Source organism: Corythoichthys intestinalis, chromosome 19 (genome assembly GCF_030265065.1).
Source record: "Corythoichthys intestinalis isolate RoL2023-P3 chromosome 19, ASM3026506v1, whole genome shotgun sequence".
Taxonomy (NCBI): domain Eukaryota; kingdom Metazoa; phylum Chordata; class Actinopteri; order Syngnathiformes; family Syngnathidae; genus Corythoichthys; species Corythoichthys intestinalis.
The window spans coordinates 21,170,699-21,192,226 of record NC_080413.1 but is presented as its reverse complement, the minus strand read 5'-3'; the positions used below and the strand labels follow the sequence as shown (position 1 = coordinate 21,192,226).

The window sequence follows — 21,528 nt, the reverse complement described above, 5'->3', positions numbered from 1 at the left end:
TAGAACGAAGCTTTTCCACATAACGCCTTTTATGCAACAGATCCAGTGAGTTTGCGGCATCAGAAAGCACCGGGTCTTCCGTGAAATGCATTTTAAATTCCGCCATCAATTGAAATCAATGCTAATACAGAGTCAAAATGACGGACAAGTGGGCGGAACCATACAGCGAGCACGTGGTACGTGGGTAGGCTCTATAGACCCTACCCACCGACGTCACAAAACCACGTGCTCGCTGTATGGTTCCGCCCACTTGTCCGTCATTTTTTCTCTGTATTAGCATTGGTTTCAATTGATCGAGGAATTTAAAATGCATTTCATGGAAGACCCGGTGCTTTCTGATGCCTTAAACTCACTGGATGTGTTGCATAAAAGGCGTTATGTGGAAAAGCTTCGTTCTATACAGTCGCCAGATCCATATTTGATGCCCAAATCGATGTTTTTCGACCCACTGTCTTCGCCCTGTCTGCCTGACATCTGCTACGCTGATATTTACAATTATCTTGTCCACACAAAATCAGCCTATTCTCACGAAAATTTGAAAAACTTCAAGAGCTTGGAGGCTTATAAATACTTCGTTGCTGGTTGGGTGAAACAGGTCCTCGTCCACGAAAATTCGGCAGGAATCTATCTTGTGCTTGGAAAGGTGAGTCACGAAATTTTCAATTCAAAATCTTTTGTTATTGCTAACATCCACTGTCAAGTCTAATGTATTTCATGTCGTTTGTCAATGGAGTTAAGGCTTTTAATATTTATATGGTTTAGCGATAGCACTCTCACTACATACATACGTGTATGTTGTCGGCGATTAGCCTAGCAATGATCTTAATTGTGGTTGTCAGCCCAAAACCCTCTAAATATATATTAAATGCATCTTACCAGATATAAAATGACTACTACACAATCTGTGGTAATCGTTTGGAGCCCAGTTTTCTCGTCAAATTGCAGCCGTCCATTTCGCTCTCCTCTTTGGATCCCTCGGAATACGGTAAAACTTCAAGTCTCTCCTTCCATCTTCTCTGTTAGTGCAACCGACCGCCACACACGCCTTCACCATTTTGATTATTAATGTTAACGAGCAGAAAAACACGTCGTAAATAGGAGGAATGTATGTAGCCATAACAGGTAAACATGATGTGTTGACGGACAAATGGGCGGTACCATTCAGGAGAGCGGAGTTGTGACGTCACGTGGGTAGGGTCTATTGGCTGCCATTTCAAGAAATGGGGCTGCCATTTCAAAGAAATGGGAGAACGCTATGGGCTGCCATTTCAGAAATGGGAGAACGCTATTGGCTGCCATTTCAAGAAATGGGGCTGCCATTCCAAGAAATGGGAGAACGCTATTGGCTGCCATTTCAAGAAATGGGAGAACGCTATTGGCTGCCATTCCAGAGACTGAACCTCGACAGTTACTCGCTCGCAGAGCGCCAGCCAGGCATATTTCGACTGATTTCAATTCCACATTTAACCACAAGGAGGCATGCAGACTACTTCACATGCGAGTGCAGTACTTTTTTGGACCAGAAGATGCCAGCAGTTAACAACATGTATATTACGTGATGCTTCAATAACCGTTTCCCACAATGCCGAGCGGCACGGTGTCGGCTCTGTTTGTGCTGCGGTCGCAGCAACAATGCAGTTTTTAATGATGATGCACTAGAGCTCCTCCGCTACACAGTCCTGAGTCTCCAGTCGTTCCAAAAACACACAAGAGGAGGATTTACGAGTTGACCAGCCCTTTGAAAGGTTGTGGTTATATTTTGTTGGAACAACCCGTTGAACACGCAGGATTCTAGTCTGGTGAGTAGCAATTGAAGCTAACATTGGTGGGCCAGTAAAAGGGATTGAACATGCCTCATCAGTGTTGTTACCGCTGCTGCATATCAAGAGTCGCTATAGATGATGTTTTGCCTTCTTGTATACACTACCATTCTGTGTACCTGCGTGTGTCTTGTCTGTAGATTCCACCTTATGAACTGTTAGATAACGGTAGACTTATTTGTTGCTACACGGAAGGCTGTTCGTTTTCTGCTTCCAAGTCGTGTGTGTGTCTGTGTGTGTGGAAGTGTTGGCACACATAAACCGAATCGATGTACAGTACTTGATAATGTGCATGTGGATTTTGCAACCATTGCTGATGTACTGTGAGTAAATGTCTGCATCTTAAGTCCATTAAGTTCCATTCCTGTTAAATGCCCTGAATTTCATACTGCCAGACATAGTTATTAACATATATTATTGGGGGAATTATTGTCATTGCTTTAGATTACAAAAATAATAATATAAAAAATTGACTCGTTGATGATACTGGCAAAAAATATTGTGAACCTGAAGTTAATTGTAATAACAAAAAAAAAAAACGTACTGAAAAAAAGAAGCAGCAAAGCATTGCAATATGCATGCATGTATTTACACAATCTTGGAAGGTAAATCATAAGATTGCATCATTACAGCTAGAGTTGTCTGACAATGACTTTTTAACCGATCACCGATATTGTACAACCCCCAAAATCTGATACCGATACAGTGGTATGAAATAGTATCTGAACCTTTTGGAATTTCTCACATTTCTGCATAAAAGCACCATCAAATGTGATCTGATCTTTGTCAAAATCACACAGATGAAAAAACAGTGTCTGCTTTTACTAAAACCACCCAAACATTTATAGGTTTTCATATTTTAATGAGAATAGTTTGTAAACAAAGACAGAAGGGGAAAAATAAGTAAGTGAACCATCACATTTAATATTTTGTGAGCCATTGATTGCTGTAAGTCTTTAGCAGGCACTCTAGGGTTCTTTTTTTTTTTTTTTTTTTTTTTTTTAACTCTGAGTATTCTGCACTGAACTCTTGGCGTCATCGTTGGCGGACAGCCACTCCTTGGGAGAGAAGCAACAGTGCCGAACTCTCCATTTATAGACAACTTCTCTGACTGTTGATTGATGAACATCCAGACTTTAAGAGATGGGTTTGTATCCTTTCCCAGCTTTATACAAATCATCAATCATTGATCGCAGGTCTTCAGACAGCTCTTTTGACCGAGCCATGATGCACATCAAGACATTTCTCACTAGGTGTGTGTTTTATAGTGGGCAGAGCAGCTTTAAAGCACTCTTCAGTGATTGGGCACACACCTGACTTAAATTGTTTATTAAAAATTAGTTTCAATTGCTCTTTGTCTCCTTAGGCAGAGGGTTCACTTACTTATGCTCATTATAATATGAAAACCTATACATCTTTGGGTGGCTTTAGTTAAAGCAGACACTGCATTTTAAATCTGTATGATTTTGACAAAGATCATATCACATTTGATTGTGATTTTATGCAGAAATGTGAGAAATTCCAAAAGGTTCAGATACTTTTTCATACCACTGTATATGCTTCGTGGACTGAACATTTTATGGCTAACTGTATTGTGATGCCCAACTGGATGCTTTAATAATGATAATGCTCACATAACAAATCCCTAGCATCTTAGTTTGGAGACATCTAATGGTCAATAAGGATAACTGTTGTGCTAAACTGTGACCAGCCCTTGTACAAATGCAGAAGACTTCAACATTTACTTTTAAGGCAACATGCATATTGGCCCCAAACTGATAATGAAAGACTGATGTCTGTATCATCTGATATCATTTTAAAATGCTTTTATCGACTGAAGAAAGAGGAAATGACTATCGGCCAGCCATGATATTTACGTTATCAGCCTTCACGCTGTGAGCCTGTGACCGGGGAATTAAACGGCTGCTGTCATGTATGCCGCATCCCGGACTTTATACTAGGACACGACCCGGTTAATGTCCGTGTCATCTCCGTGTCAGTCAGGGGTCGCGTTAACCGAATATTTTCCTTCGTTGACCGATTTTTAAAAACGGTGACGGAAAAAACTGAAGTCCATCCGTCATTTTGACCGGTTGCAATTCACACCCCAGACCACAGGGTGGCGAGTGAGCATATTAATTAGCTATCGTCTCTCTTGATGCATGACGTCGTTGGCCTTACTCTGAAAAAATGTCAAGGCAACTGAGTGTCCGAAGTTTCTTCAAAAAGCCCCAAAAAACGACGACGGTGTTGATAAAAAAGGTGAAAAAACAGGGACTGCACAAGCGCGCACGCAATTCAAGTCCATGCGCACCAGGAGGAAAGTGTGAGACTACGTTCAGGCCACAGCAGGTGAACTGTTAATTTCATTGTTCCATATGCTACATATGGTAGGCTACCTACGTACTGGGGCCTCAGTGACATTTCTTATTCTCGCTATATGATTATACAACTTTAACATTTGTTAATAATACGCTCTGTGTGTAGTATCATCCATCGCTTTTCCTTTTTAAATGGGCACTTATAAGCGAACGCAAGAAGTAACAACGGGAACATTTTTAAACAGGCATTTCACGGGAGAGCATTTCGACTCTTCGGCCAATCATATAGCGAGAGCGAGTGGATAGTGAGGGGACCGCGCGCGGCTCTTAAGTGTCTCTGTCACGTGACTGTCGTAGCCGGTGTAGGCACTTGAACCTACACCGGTAACGCACTCTGCCAAATGGACACACAAGTACGGAAGGTGAATTATGCCAAACAAAGGGTCACCACAATGTCATTATCATCATTTAAAAAATTTAAATGACGGGTAAAAATAGATTATGACCGGATTTTTATGACCCTGTCAGTCAAAATGACAGACAACGAAAAAGTCTAGCGCAACCTCTGGTGTCAGTCGACCCGTGAAATTGCTATCAGACATAAAGGCTACCCATTTAAATCCCGGGACTTAACCGTATTTCATTGTATGTCTGAAAGGGGCTCAAGATGCATGATGCTTTGTTTAACTGACTAGTAAAATAAGAAACGTTTAATTATGAGTTGAAGGTTAAACGATTAAATGACCAATAAATGATTAAATGACTAATTGCGCACATCCCTAATATAAATATGCATATTTGCAATCGCCAAACAATAAATATCATTTCATTATGATTGCCATCCAAAAATTTGCCATGTCTTGGCAGCACCATGATTTCTAAATGCAACTTATAAAAGAATAGTGGTAAAATTACTTTATTTGATTACCAACTGGTATTTGTGTAACTCACTGCATCTCTGGAGAGAACCTTTGGCACTATTGTGACAAAGCTCTATTGATTGGCTGTGACCTTGACATAATCATTTGAGAAGCGTAACCCGCTCCAAAATGTTGGTCCAGTCTGCAGAGAAATAACACGCACTGCACAATTCTCTGCAGGAACCTAATGGTTATATAAAGCCAGCAGATGCCATCGTTCAGAAACTTCAGCCATATGTTACCCTCAGACCTTGGCTGGTGAAAACACAATGTGCTGCCTGCTTTTGCAGACTCAGCAGGAAAAGCTAGCTGCCTGTGTAATGTTTTAACCGACTGGTTTCAAAGCTTATCACATTAAAAATCATGTCATGCTCTTGATTAGGGTAGTTTGAGGTTTGTGGGCAAGTAGTGTTGGTGTATCTGCCTGCTTTAATGGCTCCCTCCCAAGTGGGAAAGCAATTGGCTCATACTGTTTGAACTACTAGTAGACTGCCATTTTACTGATGAGATGTATCAGTGTAAATTCTCACTCATCCAGGGCATGCTAGTGTGCAAAAGACTCTTGTATTTAAAGGATATGTCTTCATTAAATAACAATATTTTAGGGGCTTTTTGTAGAATTAAAAAAAAAAAAAAAGTATACTTGGAAACTACACACTACAAACAACCAAGAATCATTAAGATAAAGGTAAGGTAATTGCAAAGAAATATACAGTGGCATGGAAAAAGTATGTGAACCTTTTGGAATTTCTCACATTTCTGCATAAAATCACCATCAAATGTGTTCTGATGTTTTTCAAAATCCCATTGATGAAAAATCAGTGCTTTCACAACTTACATTTATAGGTTTTCATGTTTTAATGAGGATAGTAGGGGTGGGAACCTCTTGCTACCTCACGATACGATACGATTTGCGATACAATGCTCATGATAACGATGATCTCACGATACGGCGATATGACGATTATCGATACATTGGTCAGGAAATCATTGTAGGATATTCTACAAAACAACTAATAAATAGCAAAAAACAATCTATTTTCATCCCTCTGCTGTGGATTGGAATGAATGGTGGTCAATGGCAATTAATGAGTTTAATCTGGGCGCATTTCATGCCATTTGCTGTGGCTTTTTAGTCACTTTGGAGCATTTATGGGTCACTTTTTTTGGGGGTTACAGAACAGAAAATGACCCAAGAATCTCCCCAAATGAATAGGCACTGACTCAAACGCAAACAGAAAGTGACCTGTAAATGCCCTAAAATGAACAAAAAGTGAACTGTAAGCACTCCAACGATATATCGATTTTTGGTAGGAGCATATCGATAACCTTTTGGGATACAAAGTATCACGATAGATCACCATTTCGATATTTTGTCACACTCCTAGAGGATAGTATGCAAACAATGCCAGAAGGGGGAAAATTAAGTGAACCATCACATTTAATATTTTGTGGCCCTCCCTTTAGCAGCAATAACTTCAACCAGACACTTCCTGTAGCTGTAGATCAGTCAGATTCCTTGGATATCTGGCATGAATCGCTGTCTTTAGGTCATGCCACAGCATGTCAATGGGGTTCAAGTCTGGACTTTGACTTGGCCACTCCACTCATACTTCCATTAATGATTGCAAGCTGTCCAGGCCCTGTCCAGGTAGCAAAACTGCCCCAAATCATGATAGTCCCCCTACCGTGAGGTTAGAGCAGGGCGGTAACCGAAAATTTACCATTACCGAAATTCTTCACAATGACCAACGTAATTTTGACTATGTCAGTAAATTCGGTAATTTAATGAAAGAAGAAAATAGTGTTTTCATCCCGCTTTGACTATGTGTTGTTCGGCTATGTTCATTCCGCTTTAAGAAAGCAGTCAGTGTGCTTACGTATGGAGTCACATGGTTATGAGGAAGCCAAACAAACAGAAGCCCAGTAGGCTAACGCTAGCGGCTAACGCTACAAGCAAACGTGATGGAGTGTGGCTTAAGGGAGGTTCGCCAAACTTTCACCCAACATTAAGTAGACTCTTGGCGGCATCCAGACGGGTTTTCACCATCTGTTCTCCCTTGTTCTCACGATTTCCAGAGAGGGTGCTTTCAGTGCTTTCTACACAGGCTAACACGAGCGTCAACGCTACAAATGAACACGATGGAGTCGTATAGCGGCTCTAACCTTGTCGAAAAGGCTCAACTTAATGAGAAGATTGGGCACGGACTGCATCTAGCAATTAGTATGTCGCGTTATTTTGTGTATCTGTCTGTGTGTGATTTCTCTGATCGCTTTTGTGATGGTAAAGCATTCAGCATAAAGTACAATCCAACAGTGAAAATTATAATATGAACGTTTAATCGCCCCAGCTATTTTTCTGTATGTGCTTAATTCTGTGTCATTACTGCCATCATAAAATCTTAAATGTTTCATTTGTAGAAGATCAATATAGCTTTAATGTTTGTGTGTCTGTGTGGGGGTACATGTGTGCGTGCATGTATTAAAAATGCATTAGGAAAAAAAAAAACCTGAAAACTTGAGGTAAACCCTTGTGTTGAGTAATTATGTCACAGCAGCCATTAACAATAAGTTGTCTTTTTGAAGTGTACTGTTCAAGCTGTAAGTGATTTGTGTTACAATGACATGTTTGCACAGGCATATTGATTTTGACAATTTACATTGTTCAAGCCATACAAGCTGTTATAAATGTTCATACTTGCATTCGTATTGTTTACAATATTTTTTTATATACTTAATGTTTAGACTGCATGTACAATTGTTAAATATATTAAATTGAAAGCTGGTAAATAAATCCACGAGAAACGGTTAATCAGTATTTCATGCATTGATTTAGCTTTTCAAATTATATAATTGTCCGCTTGGGCGAATTTTTCGGCATTTATCGTTATCGAGGTAAATCTGCTCAATTTACCGTGATACGTGCTTAAGGCCATATCGCCCAGCTCTAGATGAGTTGTTGATGTTGGTGAGCTGTTCAATTTTTCCTCCACACATGACATTGTGTGTTACTCCCAAACAATTCAACTTTGGTTTCATCAGTCCACCAAATAATTTGCCAAAACTTCTGTGGAGTGTCCAAGTGTCTTTTTGCTAACATTAAATGAGTAACAATGGTTTTTTTTTAGACAGCAGTGGCTTCCGCCATGGAGTCCTCCCATGAACACCATTCTTGGCCATAGTTTTACCTATAGTTGATTTTTTTTTTTTTTTTAGACAGCAGTAGCTTCCTCCATGGAGTCATCCCATGAGCACCATTCCTGGCCATAGTTTTACATATAGTTGATGTGTGCACAGAGATATAGAACTGAGCCAGTGATTTCTGTAAGTCTTTAGCAGACATTCTAGGGTTCTTTTTTACCTATCTGAGTGTTCTGCGCTGAACTCTTGGCGTCATCTTTGGTGGAAGGCCACTCCTTGGGAGAGAAGCAACAGTGCCAAACTCTCTCCATATGTAGACAACTTCTCTGACTGTCGATTGATGAACATCTAGACTATTAGAGATGGTTTTGTATCCTTTCCCATTTTTATACAAATAAACAATCCTTAATCGCAGGTCTTGAGACGGCTCTTTTGAGCAAGCCATGATGCATGTCAGACAATGCTTCTCATCAAGACATTTCTTACCAGGTTTGTGTTTTATAGTGGGCAGGGCAGCTTTAAACCAATCAGTGATTGGGCACACACCTGACTTAAAATATTTGGTAAAAATTGGTTTCAATTGCTCTTTGTCTCCTTAGGCAGAGGGTTCACTTATTTTTCCCACCTTCTGTCATCGTTTGCATGCTATCCTCATTAAAATATAAAACCTATTAATATTTGGGTGATTTTAATTAAGGCAGACACTGTATTTTTTATGTTATTTTGACAAAGAGCAGATCACATTTGATGGTGATTTTATGCAGAAATGTGAGAAATTCCAAAAGGTGCTGATACTTTTTCATACTAATGTAATTTTTTTTTTTTTTTTTTTAATTAAAATTTGTTCCATATTATTTGGACACAAATCAAATATTGTCTTTGCAACAAGGGAGCATTATGCTAGTTAGCCTGTAAAAATTTATACATTAGCCGCTTCAATGATAAAGCGGCAGAGTTAAATAGTAAATCAACCGATTTAGAGTCTTCACCTAATTACTTTGCTTTCCTATTCAGACTGCTTTGGCAGCATCGTTTGACATCCTGCAGCATTTCAGAAAGAGTAGTAAGAATAGGAAAACATGGTCTTAGGTTCAGGGGAAAAAATAGGTGACTAGCCTCAAAGGTTTTCATAGAAATACTGACCTTGATTATGATTTTAATCCTGCATAGTTAACATCATAGTACGACTTAATAAAAAATGAACGGGAACTCTCTCTGTCTTAAACCGAGGGAGCCCTGTCCATTCAGTCCCCTCATACTTTGCAAGCGGTAGCTCCAGGATGTATTTGATTTTGTACACGTTTCCTAGTCAGTGTTCATGAATCTCAAGTTTTCTGGAATGCCGTATGAGCAATTTTCTTGAGCGAGGATGCCCAAACAAACAGATAAAATCTCCTTCCCAACCAGGTTTAACCGGAGAACGCATTGACTTCTTCTCAGAGCTCTTCTCTTTCATACAATTTTACAAAAGCCAGACCTGATTGGCCTTGACAGAATTTTCTGCTTTACTCAGATTTTCTGTTAAAGCACAAATGATATTGCTTTGAATAGCCTGTGACAAGATGGCAGAGATCAGGGATTTCAGTGGTTTGATTTTTATTTTTTCCCCTTTGAATGCCTTTTTTCTCTCGTCTGCCTGCCCTCACCGATGTTCAAGTGTGCAACAGTTTCTAGTTTAATAAGAACTCCTTGCGCTCAGTTTTATTGACTGAATGCTGCAGTTGGACTCTGCTGTGAAAAACGCTATGGATTTTTCTCAACGTCCCGATTGACATTGTCTGTGGTTCACATCGATCCCTCTCTAGTCACAGTGTAGAACAATGGCAGCATCAACTCAATTATCTTGTCGTAATCTTCCATTAAAGTTAATAATAACAGGATAGCTGGAAATTGGATCTTTGGAATAAGTACTCATTTCAGAAACCTTCATGATGGACTCAAAAGAACATTATAAAAGACTGCAGATAACTGGTGTGCAAGCACACTGAAATGAATGCAGACTTAAAAAAAATATATATATATATATATCACGTGTTGACACTGTAAACATTGTTACTTTTAATAATAATGCTCAATAATACATAGATCTAGATCATATCGATTTGTTAAATATAGAATTAAGTCAATTGAAACGCATGAAAACGATTTAAAATTGCCATTTTTTGGATGTGCTGTTGTTTAAAAAACATTTTAAATTCAAAAGTCTAAAAGGTTTCAGCAACAAGTTGTCAAAAGCATCAAAATTGCTCATTTATATGGTATTAAATCGATTGAAAGCCTGTTGTGTATTGTTACAATTTTAAAAAAGCCTCCCTCTCATTGAATTTCAGTAAAGACAACATATTTTGCCTTACAAACACTTATTTTTAACGTGTGACATATTAGTTGAAGTAATCAGTGTAAGAATCGGGTAAAGATCAGGGAGCTACGACTACAGTATAAATAAATGCAATCCAATCGGCTGCAACTCATCTAAAATGGCGGTCATCTGGTACTTTGGCTCCAATAAACCCCGCTCACATGACGTCACAACCACGCCTCCGTGCCATATTGTCCGTCAGCTCGTCGTGTTTACGCCTTACCGCTACGTAAATTCCTCCTATTATGGCGTGTTTTTCTGCTCATTAACATTAATAATCAAAATGGTGAAGGCGTGTGTGGCGGTTGGTTGCAGTAACAGAGAAGATAGACGGAGAGACTTGAAGTTCTACCGTATTCCGAGAGACCCGGAGAGGAGAGCGAAATGGACTGCTGCAATTCGACGAGAAAACTGGGCACCAAACGATCACCACAGATTATGTAGTAGTCATTTTATATCTGGTAAGATGCATTTAATATATATTTAGAGGGTTTTGGGCTGACAACCACAATTAAGATCATTGCGAGGCTAATCGCCGACAACATACAGTTTCAAATTCAAGATGCTTATTTCTTCCACCATCATTATTTTTTGAATAATATTTAGCTGGTAACAAGTGAAAGAAGCTGGCCTCATCTATGGATCATCAGTTAAACGGGTGTCCAAACGTTTTGCAGAGGGGGCCAGATTTGGTGTGGTAAAAATGTGGGGGGCTACCTTGGCTGATTTACGTAGAACAATATATTTAAACAAATTTTAGCAAGCCCTTCTTTGTGTCACATTTGCTTTATTATTATTATTTTTTAATTCATAATTTCAACAATCTCGCCTTTGTGGCGTTCTCTTTCGACACTCGGGCTCTTGCGAAATACTGCTGATGTGAAATTAAACTAGCTTCAAGTTGCTATAATTTCTCACTGCGTATCTTCCTTGTAATGTTGTCGTACATGTCAGCGTGTCTTGTTTGGTAATATTGCGTCACATCGAACTCTTTGAAAACAGCATGTCTCTTTGCAAATGAGGCAGACACAGTTGTTGCGTATTTTATTGAAGAAATAGTCCAATATCCACCTATCCTCGAAGCGTCGGCCATCGCAGTTAACGTTTTTTTTTTTATTGATTGTCGCCATTTTAGAAAATTGGAAGGGTCACACGGGGTAATGTTGCTTAGAGTGCTGCTCTTAAAGTTTTTCAAAGTTTCGTGAGAATAGGCTGAGTTTCTGTGGACAAGACAGTTGTCGATATCAGGGTAGCAGATGTCAGGCAGAGACGGCGAAGACAACGGGTCGAAAAATATCGATTTAGGCATCAAATATGGATCTGGCGAATGGATAGACTGAAGCTTTTCCACATAACGCCTTTTATGCAACGCATCCAATGAGTTTACAGCATCTGAAAGCACCGAGGCTTCCATGAATTGCACCATAAATTGCACGACAAATTAAAACCATTGAGAACACGGATAAACAATGACGGACAATATGGCGGCCGGATACAGCGATACGTCATTGTGTGACGTTGGTGAGTGGGGTCTATTGGCAACTGGATACAACGAGGTGAGTATGTATCCATGTCTGTGTTGACAACCAAAAACTAGCGGAAGTGAGCACTCTAATGTTGGCCAGTAATTTTTCACTGCAAAAACTATACACCTTTTGTGTGATACGACAAGTAGTGTTGTATCGGTCGTGAACGATTCATTATTTTTGAACGAATTGTTTGGGTGAACGAGACCAAACTAATCACCTTCTGCACTGATTAGTTCTAGGAAGATGGCACAAACCTAGCGAGCATGGTTTAGTGTACTACTTTTCTCAACAGACTAGGGACTACTAATGACGAAATACTATCAAATTTACAGTAGTTTTAAACACTTTCGCGGGTAGCTACGAGGCGAGCAAAAGCTGAGCTGCGGTCGCGTGATGGCAGTGCAGGGGGGAGAAAATTCACTGTATGGAGGCGTCATGGCAGCGATATTTACCTCATATGTGCACAGGAAAATGAATATTTAGTATGATCACCATAATACTGATTTGCAATGAAACGGTATATACATGTCAGTTTTTTCCGAGTGTTTTATTTATTTTTTCCGTGTCAGAGCGTGTCGGGCGTTGGTTTGTTTGACAAATTAATGTCCATAATATGCTACTCAAGCGCCCAAAAACGCACACGGGCACGAAAGATGTAGCAATATGTCTCCATTTTTCTTAACAGACTAATTAGAGTGGAAAGGCGACATTGTAAAGAGCAACCTGTAGCGGATGATGTTGTTGAGTCTCGTAGCTCACAGAGTAGACGTGTTGCAATTATTAAACAATTATTTCTCGTCGGCATTTGACGATCTGAGATGAGGGGACGGCAGGGGAGCTGACTGGATTATTTATTTATTAATACCAGTGCAAAAATGATATTTAAATGCAATCATCATCATAAAGATTTGCAATGAAACTGTTTGTATCAAAATGTAGTATTGTTTTCATTTCAGAGCAATACATTTGACAACTAGCTATTTACGCTTTAGTTTTAACGATAGTTACCAAAAATAATAGTGAGGAGCATAAAAACAAAAACACAACAGAGCGCGGGGTAAATGTAATGTGTTGATCGTTCCATATTTAGAAATTAAACTTTCGATTTCTCTTTTATTTGAGTGACAGCAAGCGTGTCACGTAGGACGGTAGCGGCAATATTGTATATGTGATCAAGATCATGCTAGAGAGAGTCCGTGCGCCCCCCGAGCCCAAAATCACAAAAGGAAAATGTTTAACAGTGTCCTAAATCAAAATGCAAGCACGAGCCATGACTTTGATCCCATAGAAATACGACAGACGACGCAAAAGTTCTCCCTCGCTATTGCAACGGCGGGGTAGAGACAAGGCGGCGAAAACAGAATGATAGTCTGTCACTCACTTCTCAATCTCCGACGAGCGGCCAATGAGGAGCCTGTGTACAAGAGAGGGAGGGACCAAGCAATGTCACTTCCCGTTCAGTTATATTGCTAAGTGATCTTCGAAGATTCCTTTGGCAATGTCACTTCCCGTTCACTAACTGAACGATTCATTTGGGTGGCTAGGGTGGGGGGGGTGAGGTGGGCGAACGATTTGGTAAACGATTAGTTTGAACGAATCTTTTTACTGAACGAACTGGAATGGATTCGTTTCCTCAAGTGAACGACATATCCCGTCATTAACGACAAGGCATGTCCCAATTACCGGTTTCAAGGTGTTCCGTGGTATGAAAACGTCAAGGTTTCAAAACCGCAAAAATTTTCCGCCATACCGTCCCGAAGGTATTAGCTATTTTTTATGTTGTAAAAATACATGGAAAAATCCCTCGCTTGCTACTGCAAGGCTCAACCCTCCCCCGACGGTTGTTGCTCAGTGTTAGTCAGTCTGCTGTGCTACGCGATGGCTGGAGGAGGTGAAACTCCTGAACTATTTCCCCCATCGAAGAAAATGAAATCGCTGGTATGGGAATACTTCGACTACAGGAAAGAAAGCCCGCAAACAGTTTGCTGAAGACATGTCAACAAAGCACATGGATTACTGGAACCATGTCCTATGGTCTGATGAGACGGGCGGGCTTTCTTGTGTACCGTCTTCAGAAGAGGCTTCCTCCTGGGATGACAGCCATGCACACCAATTCTTATGTAGAGTGCGGCGTATGTCTGAGCACTAACAGGCTGACCCCCCACCTCTTCAATCTCTGCAGCAATGCGGACAGCACTCCTGTAATGAGTCACTTGACATTTTGGAGGGAAAATGACAAGCAGTACTCAATTTGGACATTTAGGGATGTATGTAGTTCCCATGCGGTGTAATCACTTTTGTTGCCAGGGTTTTCGATATTAATGGTTATATTTTGAGTTATTTTGAGGGGAAAATGAATGAACTCTATTGTATAAGCTGCACACGGACTACTTTTCATTCTGTCAGTGTTATCCCATCAAAAGATATACTTAACTCATTTGCTCCCAAAAACGTATAAATACGTTCTATTTTTAATTGTTTCAGTGTCCCAAACACGTATTTATACGTCTTGTATGTTTTTTTCACAAGCGACATCTCTAGGTTCTGATTCAACCTAGCTCTAAAGCATAATGCTGAAAATCCACTTTAAAGCAATAAAACTGGCCACTGGAGGGCAATAGCGCATTTGGTAAGACCCCCCCCAACCTGATTCAACGGAACGAACGGCCGGGTCACATGGCCGGGGCGCCAGCGGAAGACGACCGAATGGACGTCCAGGATGCCAGGCGGCGGACGACCGAGCAGAACAATCGGGAGGATTCCCGGGATGCCAGGCGCTGGACGACCGAGCAGAATGACCGGGATCACCAGTGCAGCGGACGATGCCGTTGAGTCCGTGCTGCTCGCCGAACAGAGCCCGCTCCACCGTACTCGGCCGCTCGTGTCCCCCGCACCCTCCAGTGTCACGTGACTCAGCCGGAAACGCGCACAACCAAACCAGTTCCCCCCCTGGGACACAAGTTCCCTAGGTGAACTCTGCCACGAGGCAGTGGTCACCTCAAAAAAATCCATCTTTATGAGACAGGCGGCGATGAGGGAAAAGTTTACCCCCGCTGCTGCGGCCACAACAGCGTCATCTCTCAGTTAGTTATGTGTAAATAAATTGTTACTTTGGGATGTAACTAAAGCAAAAAATAGCTATGTTAAAGTCAAAGTTATGTTTGAAATGTATGAGTTTACAAAAAGCTCAATTTCTCTGTTTTTTCATCAGAAATTGGAAAATTGCTCAAACTAAGCTAGTTTCTAATGCTGATTTCTAAAGAATGGAAAAAGATATGAACTAACTTTTTTTCCCACTGAAAGAAGAGAGTCTAATCTTTCTTTTGGTGGGTTTCATGTTTATATAGCAGTAGAACAGAATTTTCTGTGGGCCTTGCAAAATTATTCAAAATCCAGTAAAACGGCCGGGAGTGAAGGGGGTTGCACCGGTGAAAATGGCTGGGAGTGAATGAGTTAAATATCTCCAGAAATGCGAGGGGTGTACTCACTTCTGTGATACACTGTAACTGCAGTAACAAAATGAAAATGAACAAAAATACATAAATAACTTCGACTTTAACTATTTGAGCACTGTTTAGGTGGGCTGAAATGACTTTTCCATTGATTAAATTAGTTAAATGGCAGCTCTGGGTGGTGGTGGGGGGATCAGTTTGAATCAGTTTTCAGTTATTGCACATGGCACGATGGAACCAATATGTAGGCGGCTATAACCCAAAAAAAGTGTCGCAACAAGTAAGATGGGACATGATTTTTGACCTGCCATCTGTGAGGCTCTGAGTAAATCACCAAATGAAGCTGCTGCTTCCTGGCATGGCTTTGCCCCCAGAAACCACAAGAATGTAGCTAAACTCTCTTCCTGTTCAAATGAACATCTGTTTTCAGAGATTGGAGACAGTGTGTTCTAATTTATCTGTGTCAGATGAGCAGTGAGTTGTTTCGTAATGATTATTTTCTGATCCAGTTATAACTTTCTATAAAGTGCATGAGCAAAGACAAGCGAAGGAAAGTGGCATGTCATGTTTGACTTTAAACATCGTGAGTATAAACGCTGTCGCCACATGACATGCCTGCTGGTCAAAAAGCAGGATTTCTCATGCCCTTTTTCACTCAGCAATATTTTTTCCACCAGCAGTTATAAAATGTAAGGCTCACTCGCGGTTACAAGGTACGAGTGTCCTTTCTTTGATCCCTGGAGTAATCTATGAGCAACTCTGATTTTCACAGCATAGTCACAAGTATATTATCAGTATTTTTGTTTGTTTGGGGCATAACAAGTTAAATTGAACTTCTCTAGGATGCATTTAGAAATGTATGCAAATCATCAAATCCAGTTTTCAGGTGATTATCAAGCTGGTAAAACGAAAGATCTTGTTGTATACTATGCAACAAAAGTTACCGATAGTACCTACTGATCTGCATCAAAAAATAAAATAAAATCCGCTGGTTTTGGCTAATTGGCAAAAGATTGAGTGATAGGATTTTCTACCTCCATTAGCTTTTTGCATGACTGTTGTTGTTAACCCTTTGATGCCAGCAATATGAAGCAATTATCAGAGAATCCTGAAATTTGAAAAATAAGGTCCTAATGAAACTTTTTTTTCAAATTTGTAAAAAGAAAAGTCAAAATGAATATGTGTAATAAGCACTCGGATATCTATAACCCTTGCTAAATCCTGTTTTTTTTTTTTTTTTTTTCATGGAACCTGCAGATGCATGTGTTGACTTGCATCCATCATTTTTTTTTTCAAAAAGAAATGTGAAAATTCTGAATTAGTCTAAAAATCATGAAATTTTAGGTGTATCAAATGTGATACCTTTGGCAATATAGGGTTAAAACTTTGACAAAATGCTTACTAAGAGTTTGCTTGATGAATGGTTTGGGCTGTTGATTTATTGTTGCCTGAAGCAACTGAGACAAATCTGAATGTGCTGCTTCGCCACATACAACTAAGAAAGATCCTTTTGACTCATTCAACAACTTGCTATGGAAAGTATGGCTGCATGCACTGAGATCTGCGTTATTCAGTTCTTTATTCATTTATCAGGTTCACATTCTTATGTGAGATTCTTCCATGTCATTAATATTGTGTGTATGATATATATATATATATATATATATATATATATATACACATACACACTCACCGGCCACTTTATTAGGTACACCTGTCCAACTGCTCGTTAACACTTAATTTCTAATCAGCCAATCACATGGCGGCAACTCAGTGCATTTAGGCATGTAGACATGGTTTAAGACAATCTCCTGCAGTTCAAACCGAGCATCAGTATGGGGAAGAAAGGTGATTTGAGTGACTTTGAACGTGGCATGGTTATTGGTGCCAGAAGGGCTGGTCTGAGTATTTCAGAAACTGCTGATCTACTGGGATTTTCACGCACAACCATCTCTAGGGTTTACAGAGAATGGTCCGAAAAAGAAAAAATATCCAGTGAGCGACAGTTCTGTGGGCGGAAATGCCTTGTTGATCCCAGAGGTCAGAAGAGAATGGCCAGACTGGTTTGAGCTGATAGAAAGGCAACAGTGACTTAAATAACCACCCGTTACAACCAAGGTAGGCAGAAGAGCATCTCTGAATGCACAGTACGTTGAACTTTGAGGCAGATGGGCTACAGCAGCAGAAGACCACGCCGGGTGCCACCCCTTTCAGCTAAGAACAGGAAACTGAGGCTAAAATTTGCACAAGCTTATCGAAATTGGACAATAGAAGATTGGAAAAACTTTGCCTGGTCTGATGAGTCTCGATTTCTGCTGCGACATTCAGATGTAGGGTCAGAATTTGGCGTCAACAACATGAAAGCATGGCTCCATCCTGCCTTGTATCAATGGTTCAGGCTGGTGGTGGTGGGAATATTTTCTTGGCACTCTTTGGGCCCCTTGGTACCAATTGAGCATCGTTGGAACGCCACAGCCTACCTGAGTATTGTTGCTGACCATGTCCATCCCTTTATGACCACAATGTACCCAACTTCTGATGGCTACTTTCAACAGGATAATGTGCCATGTCATAAAGCTGGAATCATCTCAGAGTGGTTTCTTGAACATGACAATGAGTTCACTGTACTCAAATGGCCTCCACAGTCACCAGATCTCTATCCAATAGAGCATCTTTGGGATGTGGTGGAACGGGAGATTCGCATCATGGATGTGCAGCCGACAAATCTGCACCAAGTGTGTGATGCCATCATGTCAATATGGACCAAACTCTCTGAGGAATGCTTCCAGCACCTTGTTGAATCTATGCCACGAAGAATTGAGGCAGTTCTGAAGGCAAAAGTGGGTCCAACCCGTTACTAGGATGGTGTACCTAATAAAGTGGCCGGTGAGTGTGTGTGTGTATGTATGTATGTATGTATATGTATACATATAATATACACACACATAGAAACGCTAAATAGAAAGTATTAAGGAAATAATGCACAGGGACATTTTGCTTCACACCCAATTAGTATGGCATCAATAGAAATACCCACTTTGCAGAATCTCTCAGAACAGAAGAAGAAAAGAAAGGGATGAATCAACCAAATCATAAAAGGCACGCTATATATGACCCCCCCCCCCCCAAACCCGTTTTTGGTCTTGTTAAATACAAATGACGGCAAAGACACTTGCATTTAAGTTGGTAAGTTGTATTCTCTTCATAACTCTGTCATGTCAAAAACTAATGACCCTGGCTCCCCGCCCACTATCCATCAGGAAGACGAGGCTTCCGGGGGTTCTGGCAGCTGTTGTCGGGCCTTAGTCAATCTGTTATGGTCCTGTTTGTTTGGTGCACAGAGCCTCTCAAGAGGATTCTGCAAAAACGGCCGCTGCCAGAGAAAGATTAACACCATTTATTTTTCAACTAACCCCCCTCTAACTCATGTCTTAAGGGCTCATTTTTCTCTAAAATATTTACAAGCAGAAGCTAACCTTGGCCAATGAAGAGTAAAAGTGATTAATGAGAGCCAAGGTACAGCACTGGCATTTCCTTTTCATACACTGATTAGCAAGCTGTTTTGATGATCACTATGTGATGCTTATTACGAAAAGTACCGTCTGCAAATGTGATGTTTAATCCTTAAAAGTCGCAGGACGTGCCCACGCATCCTTAGCGCAAGTCGTCTTTGAAGCCTTTTCACGTTGTAATTACGTCACCCATGTGCCGTTGGTTGGTCTCGTTTGGAAGTGTGTAAGTTGAGGTTTAAGGCCACCATGTTGATGAATGTTGAGGATTAAGTCAGACAGCTCATGCAGGGTTGGGAGGAAGTCACTGTTTTCAAAGTTAAAAGTAATTCCTCCACTGATCTCCAAACCCCACCATTCTAACGTCTCTCATGCATGTCCCTAGTCAAGTCCCAAGTCAAGACTGACAAGTGTTGAGTCAATTCACATTGATAAAAACAAGTAACAATGAAATTTAGAAGCATGTCTCTTGAAGTCAAAGCGCCCAAGTCCAAGTCGAGTTGCAAGTTTGTTTCTTTTTTTTAATATTTTGTCAATTGAAGTTTAAAGTCGACAAATTCATGACTCGAATCCATATCATATGACTCAAGTCCATACCTCTGCACCAGTGTTGTCTGTAATCTGATTACTTTCTTTCAGTAACGAGCAATCTAACGCGTTCATTTTTCCAGGCCAGTAATCTGATTAAAGTTAGTTTCCTCGGTGCCTGTGCGTTACTATTTTGTTGTTGCCTCATACTGTATGTAGAATGAAGAATATTGTAGTCATGTACGCAGAGCATTTGAAAAGAAAATACTGCACTTGAGTTTGGGAGTGACATCACATCTCACGTTTTCTCATCGGGGGAAAAAAAACGAGTCACGTGTATTACTATGCTGCCTGTGCGCGTGCCGTCTGCCACGGCGGTCAACAACATAGCCTGGCTAGTGGCTACTTATCAGGATGCTAACAGTAAAGGAGCCGGAGAGATACAACAAACGGCTGCATTTGCTCACTGGAGATACAGCCATTACTTCACATATCCGTCCAGTAAAGATGACGAAAATATCTCCGTGCGTTGCAAACTCTGCGCTGGCTCAGAAAGACTGTCGACCGCTATATACTCGACATCCAATTCAACAAGGAAGCACTTGGAATTGCAGCACAACGTGTCACGAAAAAAAAAAAGCCGACAGGTACGAGACAGCCAGCTCTTCTACAGTTTGTAACCAGCCTTTATAATATGTGTAATTATGTACATTTTATAGTTAGAGTTTGTAATCATAGGCGGAGTTTTACATTTGTGGGACTGGGGGGAGGAGCATGTTGAAGACTGAAACGAAAGTCAAAAGTTTGGACACACATTTTGCGTTTTATGTATTTTCACTACAATTATACATTCTCACTGAAGACATCAAAACTATGAACGAACATGTGGAATGGCAAAAAAAAAAAAAAGTGAAATAACTGAAAACAGGTTTTGTTTTCTACATTCTTCAAAGTATCCACCTTTGAGGTGTCTCCAAACTTTTGGCCAATACTGTATATGTATATATATATATATATATATATATATATATATATATACACACATCTTGACACTGTTCGAGTTCAATCAACTGTTCAGTTTGTTGTTGGCAGCATTTGAAAGCTTAGGTTTAAAGAAATTCTAAATATCCATCTTGCCTCCTCTGGTGTAGTTTTGGCTAAACAAAGCAAAGGATAGTCTCCAAGGTGCAAGTCACGTGATCTGTTCGAAAAATGATTTTGACCCATTATGAAAACTTTACGTTGTAGGATTTTTGTTCATTTCATTAATTTTTGTTGTTTGTTTTATTGCTTTACAACTTTTAGAAACAACATTTTAACGGCTAGGTCTTTATTTCAAAGGGGAAGTTCAGAATTTTTTACATTAGGCTTTATTTTGGAGTCAGCGGGGGTTTAATTAGTCGTTGGAGTTGATTTCAACAAATTTTGTGCAGTTTGTCAGTTAGTTGTTTGTTTTAGGGCTCCGGAATGGCTGAGCAAGGGCGAATCAATGGTGGTCGACTAATTAAACCCCCGCTAACTCAAAGATTAAGCCTTATGTGAAAAACTCAATTACACGCGATGACATTTTTCTGTTATTTTTATGTTGAGGCAGCAAAAGGGAAAAAATGGTAAAAAGTAACTGATAAGTTACTTTTAAAGTAACTTAATTACTTTGATAATAAAGTAATCAGTAAAGTAACTAGATTACTTTTTTGAGGTGTAATCAGTAATTAAATTACTTTTTTAAGTAATTCGTGACAACACTGCTCTGCACATGTCACTTTCTAACGCAGCATTTAAAGGACCAGAACATTTTTAGGAATATTTATTCAAACAGAATGTTTTTTAATGGTGCGGAATAAATTGAAAACTGCTAAAAATGTGTTATCAGGACACTGTGTCTTACTGTATGTTAAAAGGATGAACTTGCAGATGAAACGGGATGTTTATCTTATTGTACAATTTGA

The 21,528-nt window shown here is 40.1% G+C and overlaps 1 protein-coding gene across 2 annotated transcripts in view; it reads left to right on the top strand.

The window, feature by feature from the left end:
* The first annotated feature begins 1,575 nt into the window (after positions 1-1,575).
* Positions 1,576-21,528, top strand: part of extl3 (exostosin-like glycosyltransferase 3) — a 37,235-nt gene continuing 17,282 nt past the window's right edge. For both annotated transcript variants that reach the window (XR_009061448.1, XM_057822285.1), the window contains exon 1: positions 1,576-1,799. The gene's annotated coding sequence lies outside the window, so the exon portion shown is untranslated. The remainder of the gene's footprint in view (positions 1,800-21,528) is intronic.